The sequence below is a fragment of the Arachis stenosperma genome, chromosome 1 (genome assembly GCF_014773155.1).
Source record: "Arachis stenosperma cultivar V10309 chromosome 1, arast.V10309.gnm1.PFL2, whole genome shotgun sequence".
Lineage (NCBI taxonomy): Eukaryota > Viridiplantae > Streptophyta > Magnoliopsida > Fabales > Fabaceae > Arachis > Arachis stenosperma.
The window spans coordinates 128,771,048-128,783,468 of record NC_080377.1 but is presented as its reverse complement, the minus strand read 5'-3'; the positions used below and the strand labels follow the sequence as shown (position 1 = coordinate 128,783,468).

General features: G+C 32.9%; 1 long non-coding RNA gene across 3 annotated transcripts; it reads left to right on the top strand.

The window, feature by feature from the left end:
• Positions 1–4,064: 4,064 nt before the first annotated feature.
• Positions 4,065–7,231, top strand: LOC130973124 (uncharacterized). Of its 3 annotated transcripts, none has more exons than XR_009084026.1 (4): positions 4,065–4,475; positions 4,956–5,121; positions 5,251–5,295; positions 6,489–7,231. It is a non-coding gene; the product is annotated as an uncharacterized LOC130973124 (long non-coding RNA). The 3 variants fall into 3 exon arrangements; XR_009084025.1 differs by having other exon boundaries at positions 4,944–5,121; XR_009084024.1 differs by lacking the exon at positions 4,065–4,475 and having other exon boundaries at positions 4,486–5,121.
• The last annotated feature ends 5,190 nt before the right edge of the window (positions 7,232–12,421 follow it).

Genomic DNA, 12,421 nt, shown 5'->3' with positions numbered 1-12,421 from the left:
AAACTAATAACTAAGAAGTACAAAAAGTATGAAAGGCTAGACTAGAGGTGCGAAAATCCATTCTTGGGCCCACTTTGGTTGAGTACTTGGGTTGAGCTTGGCATCCAACTTTCAGGAATGGGTGTTGAACACCCATTAGGGGGTGATTCGCGCTGCCTTGTGTCTTGGTGGGTGTTGAACGCCAAGAATGGGGTGGTTCTTGGGCGTTCAACGCTGGCTTGTCTCCTTGGGGCGTTGAACGCCAGCCAAGGGGTAGCTCCTTGGTGTTCAATGCCTAGTATGGCAGGCTCCTTCAAAGAAAGTATAGACTATCATATATTTCTGAAAAACTTTAAAATTTATCTTTCCAACACCGTTAAGAACGTATCATTTGGACCTCTGTAGCTCCATAAATGCTCGTTGGAGTACATGGAAGTCAGAATCTGACAACATCTGCTACGCTTTCCTTGCCTCTAAATTGGACTTTGCCAAAATTCCTTAATTTCAACAAAAAATTACTTGAAATCACTATAAAACACAAAAACTCAAAGTAGAATCCAAAAATGTGAATTCTGCACTAAAACCTATGAAAACATAATAAAACTTAAACAAAACATTACTAAAACAATATGAAAATAATGCCAAAAAGTGTATAAAATATATGCTCATCACTTCTACATGCTTGCTTGCTTTGATTATTCGAGTTATGCCTAATTGAATAATATGCCTAATTGTTAATTGATTACCTATTGTATATGTATATTATTTGTGCTTTACTTGTTTGCATTAATTGTGTTTTGTGGGATTGAGGAGGATCAGTAAGCGGTGGTGATGGGATCGCATGGAGGGTAGGCTGGCGAAGGCTGTGGGACAGCGGTGGCCATAGTTAGATAAAAATCCTTAAGTTAGATTACCTTGTTATGGTTAATTATATATATTTCTTTAGGCTTGAATATTTGTATCGATGTGAAGTTCTAGAATTGTCTTTGACTTTTCAAAACCTTATATCATCATCTATTAGGCACTGTTACCATACTGAGATATCCCTAGTTCTCATACCATATGTTGTTATTTTTCATATGCAGGTCACAACCCACCTCGGTAAGTTTGCGGATAGTGACAAAGCGAAGGATGGCTCAACTTCTTTTTTGGGTTACTTTTGTAGTCTTTCACTTTGTATATTTTGTTGCCTTAGAAGGCTTGTCATTGAAAATTTTGAGAGATAGGATGTTAGCTATTTTAAACATCAAAACTTTGCTGTATTCTGTTTGAACTAGTTGGCCTAAGCTCCACAGACTGTGGCTAGTTTTCTTTTGTATACTATATGTCTATATATCTTGTTTACTCTATGTATTTCTGTTTATCTTTGTACCTACGCGTTTAGTTATCATGTGTGAGCACTTCACGATTTGTTTCTTCTGTCTTCAAACTCTTGTTCCTTATATCAAGCTTCTAGTATTATTACTTCTTTATATATATATATATATATATATATATATATATATATATATATATATATATTGTATAAGTTTTAGAACTGTCGTAATACTTTGTTATCCTTTGCTTTATGGTTACAGGTAAGGCTTACGGTAATAGGGTGTTACACCCGGCAATTGACTCAATGCATAACCCCAGAAGAATGAGGACTGAACCAACCCATCCATGGATGAGTTCTACCCAAATTGATGTGACATTGGAATTATGGGAACGCTCAAGTTCACCTGGCCACGCCAAAAAAAAATGCTTTTCATAGATGCAACTCTTAGAAAGGTTTCTTTTGATCAAAGATTATTAACTGTGGCATGTTCATGTAAGCAATTACAAAATTTAGCAACTTGATAAGAAAATAAAGAAAAACAACTACACCTATCAATATGAACTATGATCAAGTAGCAAACTTTGGTAAAAGTAGAAGAACAAGGAACATCTATGGTATGAAATAAGGTGAGTCAAAGAACTCTTCTTCCACACCAGATTAGCGCCTCCACAAAAAGATAGATAATGCATGAGTAATTTTAGAGTTGACTTGTAGATTGGACAAGTTGCCAAAATGGATAGGAGCCGCTGGTGAATGAGAAGCAGAACAAGAATCTTACCATGGAGGATTTTTCATGCAAAGAGCAAAATCTTGTGATGAATTTTTAACTTTCATAAATGGCTCAAAACTAACCTCTATTGCATGAAGTTTGGACAAAATTCAATGGTTGTATGATAAAATTGGTAAGCAATCCTATATCCTGATACATCATCTTATGTTTTTGCTCTATTCATTACCTATTAAATTGTGTCTTCACCTTCTCCTAGGGTTATGGAGAGGATTCACTAAGCAATTTCTGGAAGAAAAATATTTGAGATTATACTGATGCACCAATTCTGATGGAGGCAAAAAGATTTTGAAAGGCAAATGGTGTGGATTAGTTGGGATAAAATGACTAGGCCTAAGAAAGAAGGTGGACTTAGTTTCAAATATCTCAAGACTCAAAAGCTGGCTCTTTTGGGTAAATAGTGTTGGAAAATCACGACTCAACCTAACTCTCTTCTTTCTAGAATACTTAAAGATAAATACTTCAGATTTAATTCTATCCTTACAGCAGAAGTAGGAACTTTACTTTCTTGGGGTTAGCAAAGTATTATTGAAGGGAGGCGAGTTGTAGAGAAAGGCATTAGTTGAAAAGTAAGTTCTGGTGATATCCAAATCTTCAATGAACCATGGCTCCCTCCTCCTTACTTCTTCACTATTCCACTTTCTTACTTCTTCACTGTTCCACCATCTGTGGCACTATTATCAGATAGTTATCATCTATTATGGGTGAAAGACCTGTTTTTGTCAAATAAACGGTGAAACCAAGCATTAATCTCAAATATTTTCCCTCCAAAAATTGCTTAACGAATCCTCTTTATAACCCCGGGAGAAAGTGAAGACACAATTCAATGGGTGATGAATAAAGCAAAAATATATGATGTTGCACCAGGGTACATGGTTGCTTACTAATTTTACCATACTTCTATCGAATTTTATCCAAATTTCATACAACAGAGACCAGTTTCGAGTCATTTATGGAAGTTGAAAATCCCTCACAAGATCTTAGTCTTTGTATGAAAAATTCTCTTTGGCAAATCACCACCAGAATCACTCATGTACTGTCTATTTTTCTGTGGAGATGCAATCTAGTGTGGAAGAAGAGTCATTTGACTTACCTCATTCCCGATCTTAGTTGTTCCTTGTTCTTCAATTGGTGGAGGGATTCGGTGTTATAAATTAGACTTTAGGGAACAATCTCTCATAGAGCTCAACATGTTTTGATTATAGTTTCAAATATTTGGAAGGAAATGTGTCGGTAAGTTTTCGAGCATGTCCAAGAGCTTCTAAAAGAGTGCTAGCAATATTGCTTAAGTTAAATCAAGAACTATCAAATTTATCTTAGATATAATGTTTTAATATTTTATTTATTTATTTTTATATTATTTTTTTATAATTTTATTTGTTCATAAATATTTAAAAAATCTTTTTTTATTTTTTTTATTTTAACTTTAAACTTTATATTTATTTTTTTATTAAATAAATATTATTATTATCTAAAAAAATTATATAAAATAAATTAAATAAAAATTAAACATTAAATTATAGCCACTATAGAACTATGACAAATGCTCTTGGTAGTAATATATGAGAGAAGGCATGGAGATACGACTAAATTATTACTGCACAGTTTTTGACGTTTTGGGGAACAGGTGAAAACGTGAAAAAGATTTGAATATATAAAGGGAAAATAAAGAAAGGGCATCCAGCCTCCGAAGGTTGAGTGACATTCGTGTGAAATGGAATTGCGGCCAAGTAGAGGACTGAATGCTAAAAAGTAAAAACACGGCGTGGTGTGATCCCAAAACTGATTTCCCAACGGCATTCTCTTGAAAGAAACACGTGGCAGTCGCTTTCAGGGGGAGTGAGAGAGACGAGACTCAGCCACCGCAACTTAATTTCCGAGTTTGACCACATGTGCAGAACACCGGGGGCTGACACCTATAACACAAGGAACGCCTACGTGGCACTGCCACACGTCTACCTTGCCTTACTGGATTAACCCCGTGGAGACACGTTCTAATCATTTTGCTAATTTTGGAGACTCAGTTCTGGAAACTTGGATGATGTGGTGCGCCATTCAGGCTCAGCAGGCTCACTCTCCCATCTTATAAGTAAATCCTAATCATTGGAACAAAATATATTCTGGCTTCTAACTACTTTGTTACCAAGGAGGTGCACTTCTCCTTTTTGTTCCCAACATTAGCGGGTATACACATATTTGTCAAGCTTCAACATCAATATATATAGACAAACACTTGGAATTGTTGAGTGAACAGGGATTACGCTGCCAAACATAGAAATCAAGAATTGGCTCCTTTGTATCCGTGCGTTCCATCTTTCTTTCTTTCTTTCTTTCACATAGCGGAAAACCTCCACTACATGAATTTCACTTCTGCTGCATCTTTTTCCACAGGTAATTCATAACCGCCTACGTCACATATCCTATCCTATCTTCCCATGTTTTTCTTCAATTCACTATGCGCTATTCATATCTCGTTTACTTTACCTAGTTTCTTTATTTTGTTGGAAAAGGAAAATTGCTTGATCAATTAGTTGGAAGCTTCAACCAATAATGCCGCCCCCTTTTTTGAATCCTCCAATGCGACCGGAGAAACCGTATTTTCAATATGAATTTCCCTAACAACTTCCGGTCATTTTTTAACAAACAATTCGTTACTACGAAATTTCTCAGAGGTTCCAAAATCCTGAAAGGTTTCCAACGGTTTTTCGATTTTTTGGCTAATTCTTCGGTGTTATCGCTTAGAAAACAAGATTGACGGCGCTCCAATATCGCGTGTCTTTCTGCCTTTTTCAATTATTATATAGTACGCGTCTTTGCAATTGCGATGCCGTTTTGAATGCTTCTAAACTACTCATACAGCATATTGTACAGATCGACGAAGACGCAGTAGCTCGGGTTATCACCCTGCAGCCGCCGCCAAACTCCAATTAATTGAAGCTTATCTGATTTGTTCTTAGTCATAGACAATGGATATATTTTACCATCCACACATGGATCGGGAAATTGAATCGCTCATTGGGAGAATACATCCTCCCAGGTACTACACATCATTTGCTGTTTGATTTTCTCTTCTTTTATTCGCGTGCTTCTGATTTTTGGTTCGATCGGTTGGTAGGGTTCATTGTAAAGATATTTTAATGGTTTCTGTTATTCTCTGTGTGTATAGGGTCTGCATAGACAACGATTCTTGCGGAGAATGCACCGAGTGAAGGTTAGCTGCATTTTTCATATCCAACAACTTGCATATGTTTAATACTTTAAAATCATAGTTTATTCATTTAATATGAACTTGACTTTCTAACTATGCTTGATTATGCTATACATCGTTTTCGTAACCCACTGATTTTGAACCAACCCTAGTCTTGCAGTACTTTATGGTATTATATTTAATAAATCACTTGATAAATTTTAGGATTATGCTATATATGCATCACCAATTAGACAGATATCCATTGTGTGTGAGTGGAAATTCCTGAATTCACCCCACTTTTAGCTTTAGTGTAATACTTTATCATATGTGATGCATCACGATCCAGAGCTTGAGTTGTCACTCTTATATACCACTTGCAACCAATTAAAGCGCAATGGATTTATTATCGTGCATAATAATTGTGTTTACCCTTTCGGCCGTGACAAGTTAGGAGTACATTAGTGGTCTTCAGCTTTATTTGAGACCTATTCGTGAAGCAATTTACTTTCTTATCTATTTCTTTTTTGGTGTCATCTCATTTTAGTATAAATTATACTTAAAAGACAAATAAATCCCAGCTTCACTCCTAACAAATAAAAACCAAATTAGATTTGTATTCTATGAAAATGAGACTTGGGAATCAGAGGCAAACAAAGCAGACTTCCGAGCAGAAATAAGCCTCATTTCTTTGTACAATTATTGTACGGTTGAGAGAAGTATTTTAAAATAGAAATAAAAAATATTTTGTATTTAGATATATTTATATAATTATTTTATATTGAAATTAGAAGCAGATATAAGTATTTTTATTATAAAAATTACAATAAAGGGTATAATTATTTTTAGAAAATAAAGGGTATAATTATTTTTATTATATATTTGTTTATTAGTATAAAATTTTAATTAAAATTTTTATTTTAATATTATTGGTTATAGTTTATATTTTTTACATGTGTATATTTGTCTTTTTAAAAATATACGAAGATAAATTACTTATTTTCTGCTTCATTTTTTTTAGAACAATCAACCAAAAAAATAAAATATGTATTTATGTTTTCCAAAAGCACAAACGAGTGAGGTCAATTGATCCAGGACACCAGAAATGAATGACTAGGCATAGTATCATATATCATGAGATTTTAAAAATTGTTTAACCTTTATGTAGATAAATAAATCAAATTCAAATTTGTAAATAATGTGGTTCCCCTTAACAGGTCGATAGTGCAAACAAGCACGGGATATTATTGGAGGTGGTCCAGAGATCTTGATCTTATTATTTCTAGATCATACATTTCCTCTCATGGTGGATAGTTTATGGATGGTATGTGTCTCTCTCTGCACTCCCATTTTCTTTTCCATTTATGATTAAACCAACACTGTAATTAAAGAGGGATAGGAATATATATTATTCGAACACAGAAATCTTTTAAATAACAAAATACTGACTTGTCTCTTTTTAGTTTGTGTCTACTTAAAATTGGTTTACCTGCCCCTCTAATCCTCTATGATGATCACTTACACATTTTTAAATAATAATTTTCTCGGGTGATCCGTAGATAATTGATAAGTCGCTTTGTTTGTTGTTGTTCTTGTTACCGTATGACATATGCATGAGTAATGTACACCCGTAGCCCCATAACTACACTATCGTCTCTAAACTGCAATATAATGACACCACTAGAAGAAAAGGAAATATCTCAAGTGATGAAGATGATGAAACTACGTCAGAACCATATGGTTGCGATGGGCCCCACTCACTCCAAACACGGCCTTGGAGATGACTGGGCTGGACCGGCCCGGCCTACTATCTGAAATAGCTTCGGTGCTAATGTTAGTTCTTCAACATCCTCATTGTGCACAACAAATCTTTTTTTTTTTCTTTGAATGTCTGACCTCTCAAGAATAATGTCTATTATTTTTATATTATTCTTATATGAATAACATTTAATTTGTCTTCTTTTTCTTTTAGGATTTCAAAAAAAATTTTGATTTCTTCTCTTCTGAGAATAGTTTTTCTTATTTCTTTCTCTTTCGTGACCACATCTTCGTCTTTGTCCATGGTTTTAATTTCGTTTTTGTCTTTCATTTTTGTTGGCTTCTTCTCTAAGTTTTGCCTGCAAGACATATTTTATATGTTACTGTTTTGTCTTTGTCCATTCTTTCTTCATAAACCTGTAAAGAACCATTCAACTGATCATCGTATTTAAATTTTTGGACTCCTCAATGATAACCATCACATAGTAAAATTTTGAGTCGAGAGAACGAAGGATTTTTTCAACAATATTTTGAGTTGAGAGAACGAAGGATTTTCTCAACAATATGAACATCTTCTAATTTTTCTCTAAGTTTTTTTATTTGGTGCACTATTGTCAAAATTTTGGTGAAATAATTCAAAATGAATTTAGTCTTCTTCATCATTAAAGACTGAAATTCAACTTTTAGAGTTTGAAGATGAACATTTTTCATCTTTTCAACTTCTATGACGAAATTTTAAAGAGTATTTTAAGTTTTTTTTGGTGTTGGTTACATCAGCAATATTCTCAAATATATCAATATCTAAGTCTTGATAAATGATAGTAAGTGCACATTGATTTTTCTTTCTTTTATTTTTCAATTTGTTTTTATGGACTTTTGTTAGCTTCTTCACATTTTTTGGTTTTACGGTCGTTTTTCAACTATCTCTCATATTTCTTAAGCACCAAAAACTGTTTTCATTCGGGATGTCCAATTGTTATAGTTGATCCTACATAATTGTGGATATTGAAAAGATAAAGTGGTTTTTTTTTACGAAAACATTTTATAAGTGACTCTGATATCATTTTGTTAGAAAATTAAAAGAATAAGGTACACACTCACAAAGAATATATAAAATAAAGAGGAATATATTGAATATATTTGTTGGGTGTATATTTTATGAAATGATTACATATATATCTGTATTTTTTTTAGACATTTAAATTTTAATACATTCTAAATAAATAAATATTTTAAAATAAAACTAAATATAGATAACCCATTTAAATGAACTAGATGGTTAAAATTTAAGAATTGATAGAAATTACTATTTAAATAGGTTGTCTATATTTAGTTTTATTTTAAAGCATTTGTTTATTTAGGATGTGTTAAAATTTAGATGTTAAAGAGAAATATAAATATGTATGTAATCATTTCATAAAATACACACAACAAGTATATTCAATAATTTTTATTTTATATATTTTTTGTGAGTATGTGTGTCTTGTTCTTTTATTTTTTAACAAAGTGGTATTAGAGCTATTTATAAAATGTTTTCGTAAAAAAAAAATCACTTTATATTTTCAATACCCACAATTATCTAGGTTCAACTATGATAATTGGGTATCCAGAATAAAAATAATTTTCGGTGTTCAAAGCGTGTGGAAAATGGTTGAAAAAGATTGTAGAACCAAAAAATGTGGAGAAGCTAACAGAAGTTCAGAAGGACGAATTAAAAAATAAAAGAAAGAAAGATCAATGTGTACGTACTATTATTCATCAAGGTTTAGATGATGATATATTTGAGAATATTGCTGATATAACTAACGCAAAAAAAGCTTGCAATACTCTTCAAAATTCTGTCATAGTAGTTAAAAAGGTGAAGAAGGTTTGTCTTCGGTCTCTAAGGACTGAGTATGAGTCTCTAATGATGAAAGAGTCTGAATTCATTTCGGATTATTTCATCAAAGTTTTGGCGGTAGTGCACTAGATGAAAAAATTTGGAGAAAAATTAGATGTTCGTGTCATTGAGAAAATCTTTAGTTCTCTCAATTCAAAATTTTACCATGTGGTGGTAGCTATTGAAGAGTCCAAAGATTTGGATACGATGTTTCATTGATCAGTTGAATGGTTTTTTACGCCCATGAAGAAAAAATGGATAAAGGCAAGCAAAATCGTGTGGAGCATGTCTTGCAGGCAAAATTTTCGTTGAATCCAAGAAGAGAAACCAACAAAAATGAAAGACAAAGACGAGGCCGTGGATCAGGACAAGGACGTGGTTATGGAAGAGGAAGAAATGAGAAAAATTATTCCCAAGCGAAAAGAAATCAAAATTTTTTTCGAGGTCGTGAAAGAAGAACGGTTGATAAAAGACAAATTAAAATGTTATTCATGTGGAAAGAATGGGCATTATTTTTGGGAGTGTCAGACAACTAAAGAAGAAAATAAATTTGTTGTGCACAGTAGAAATGTTAAAGAAATAACATTATTCCTTACGCTCAAGGAAGATCAAAATACTGAAGATAGTACGTGGTATCTTGACAACGAAGCTAGCAATCATATGACACGTGATATGATACGTGATAGAAATAAATTTGTAGCACTCGACACCAATGTAAAAGGACACGTGCATTTTGATGATGAATTAAAAGTAGATATCAATGGCAAAGGACTATTCTATTTGAGCTGAAGAACGGAAGTCATAAGATTTTTTTCAATGTTTATTACATTCCAAAGATGATGAATAATATCTTGAGTATTGAGCAACTTATGGAGAATGGTTATAAGATAGTTATAGAAGATCGCTATCTTTGGTTTAGAGATAAAAATAAAAATTTTATTGCTAAGATTTCTATGATAAGAAACCGTATGTTCTTGTTAAACATGAGAACTAGTAGAGTTATATGTTTGAAGTAATGTATCGAAGATCCATCATGGATTTAGCATATGAGATATGGACATTTAAATTTTGGTAGGCTCAAGAATTGGAAACGAAGAAGATGGTAAAAGAAATTCCAACAATTGATCATCCTCATCAGTTATGTGAAGCTTGCTTACTTGGAAAACATTCAAGAAAGTTTTCCAAAAGAGCTACCAAGCCACTTCAGCTTATCTACGCAGATGTTTGTAGACCTATCAAGCCTTTATTACTTGGTAAGAGTGTTTATTTTCTACTTTTTATTGATGATTACTCAAGAAAAGCATAGGTTTATTTTTTGAAACAAAAAAGTGAAGTATTTAATGCATTTAAAAAGTTCAAAGCTATCGTTGAAAGGAAAGTGGCTATGAGATAAAAGCTCTCAAAATTGACAGAGATGGAGAATTCACTTTAAATGAATTCAAGACATTCTGTGAAAACTATGGTATTCGATGTTCCCTGACTGTTCCTAGATCACCTCAACAAAATAGAGTTGTTAAAAGAAAAAATAGGACAATTCTAAATATGGTGAGAACGATGTTGAAGAGCAAGTCATTGCCAAAAAAATTATGGGGAGAAGCAATTGTATGTGCAGTTTAACTGTTAAATTGCTCACTTATCAAGAGTTTGAGAGATATAATACCTCAAGAAGCATGAAGTGGTTTAAAACCTAATGTGTCACATTTAAAGAATTTTTTATCTATTGCAGATGTCCAAATTTCTAAACAAGAAAGATCAAAACTTGATGATAGGAGCTAAAAGGTCGTATTTATTGGCTATGAGAAGAATACTATTCTTCAATCTCGATAACAATAAAGTAATAATAAGCAGAGATGTTGAGTTTGAAGAGAGTACAAAATGGGATTTGACTACACAAAATGAAGCTATTTATGATTTTTTGCCTTACTTTGAGGAAGAAGAAGCTCCAATGCAAGAAGTACAAGATAAAACTGATCTTTCAATACTAACATTAACCCTACTATCATCGTCATCTCCATTCTCTAGTTCAAGTGAAGATCGTCGCAGATATCGAAGTCTCACTAATTTTTATGAGCAAACTAAAATGCTAGAGGATGAGAATTTATTGTGTCTACTCTCTAATGATAAGCCTTTGAGTTTTAAGAAGCTGTCAAAGATGAAAAATAGATACAAGCTATAGAGGAGAAAATTCAATTGAGAAGAACAATACTTGAAAACTTGCATCACTTCTAAGTGGTCATCAGGCTATTGGAGTCAAATGGGTCTACAGAGTTAAAAAAATGCTAAAGGTGATGTAAAAAGGTATAAGACAAGACTCGTTTCAAAGAATGTATAAGAAAAAGCAAAGAATAGATTATGATGAGGTATTTGCTTCTATTGTTCGCTTGAAAACGATAAGGCTATTGTTATTATTTGCAGCACAAAACCATTGAAAAATTCACCAAATGGATGTGAAGTCTGTTTTTTTGAATGGTAATCTTCTGGAAGAAGTTTATATTGAACAATCTTTGAATTTTGTTGTTGAAGGTTGTGAAGATAAGGTGTTAAGGCTTAAAAGGGTTTTATATGGACTGAAGTAAGCTTAGAGTTTGAAATGATCGTCTTGATATGTATTTTTAAGACAATGACTTCAATAGGTGCATTCATGAATATGCACTTTATATGAAGGATGAAAGAGAATATTTGTTATTTGTTTGTGTCTATGTGGATGATCTTATATTCACAGAAAATAATTAAATAATGTTTGAAGAATTTAAGAAGGTAATGGCTCAAGAATTTGATATGAGTGATATGGGTTTAATGTCTTATTACGTGAGAGTTGAAGTGAAACAAATAGAGGATGGGATTTTCATCTCATAAGAGGCTTACGCAAGAGAGCTATTGAAGAAACTCAACATGTTGGACCGCAATCTTACCAATACACCTATGAAGTGTGGAGTTAAACGTTTCAAAGAGTCAAACTTTTCAAACATTATTCAAAAGCCTCGTATGGAATTTAAGGAATTTAACCTGTACCAGACCTGATATTTTGTTTTCAGTTGGGTTATTTAGTCATTACATGCAGAATCCAATAAAAACCCATATCAAGGCAGCCAAAAGAATTCTTTGCTATCTTAGAGGTATTCTTGAGTATGGCATGTTTTATTCAGCTTCAGATGAAGTCAAATTAATGGGCTATTATGATAGTAATTATGCTGGGAATATTGACGGTAGAAAGAGTACTATTGGATTTATTTTCCTTCTAGGAAATAATGCAATTTTTTTATGTTTAAAGAAACAGCCTATATTCACTTTTTTAACTTGTGAAGTTGAATATGTTGTTTGGCTGAAGATACTACTGAAGGAACTTCATTTTGAGCAAGCTGAATCCACTAAGATCATGATGGACAACAAGTCAGCCATTGCCCTAGCAAAAGAACTCACTATTTCACGATAAAAGCAAGCACATAAAGACAAAGCACATTGAGAACATGCATTTGGAGGTTGAGTATGTGAAATCACTTGATCAAGTTGTCG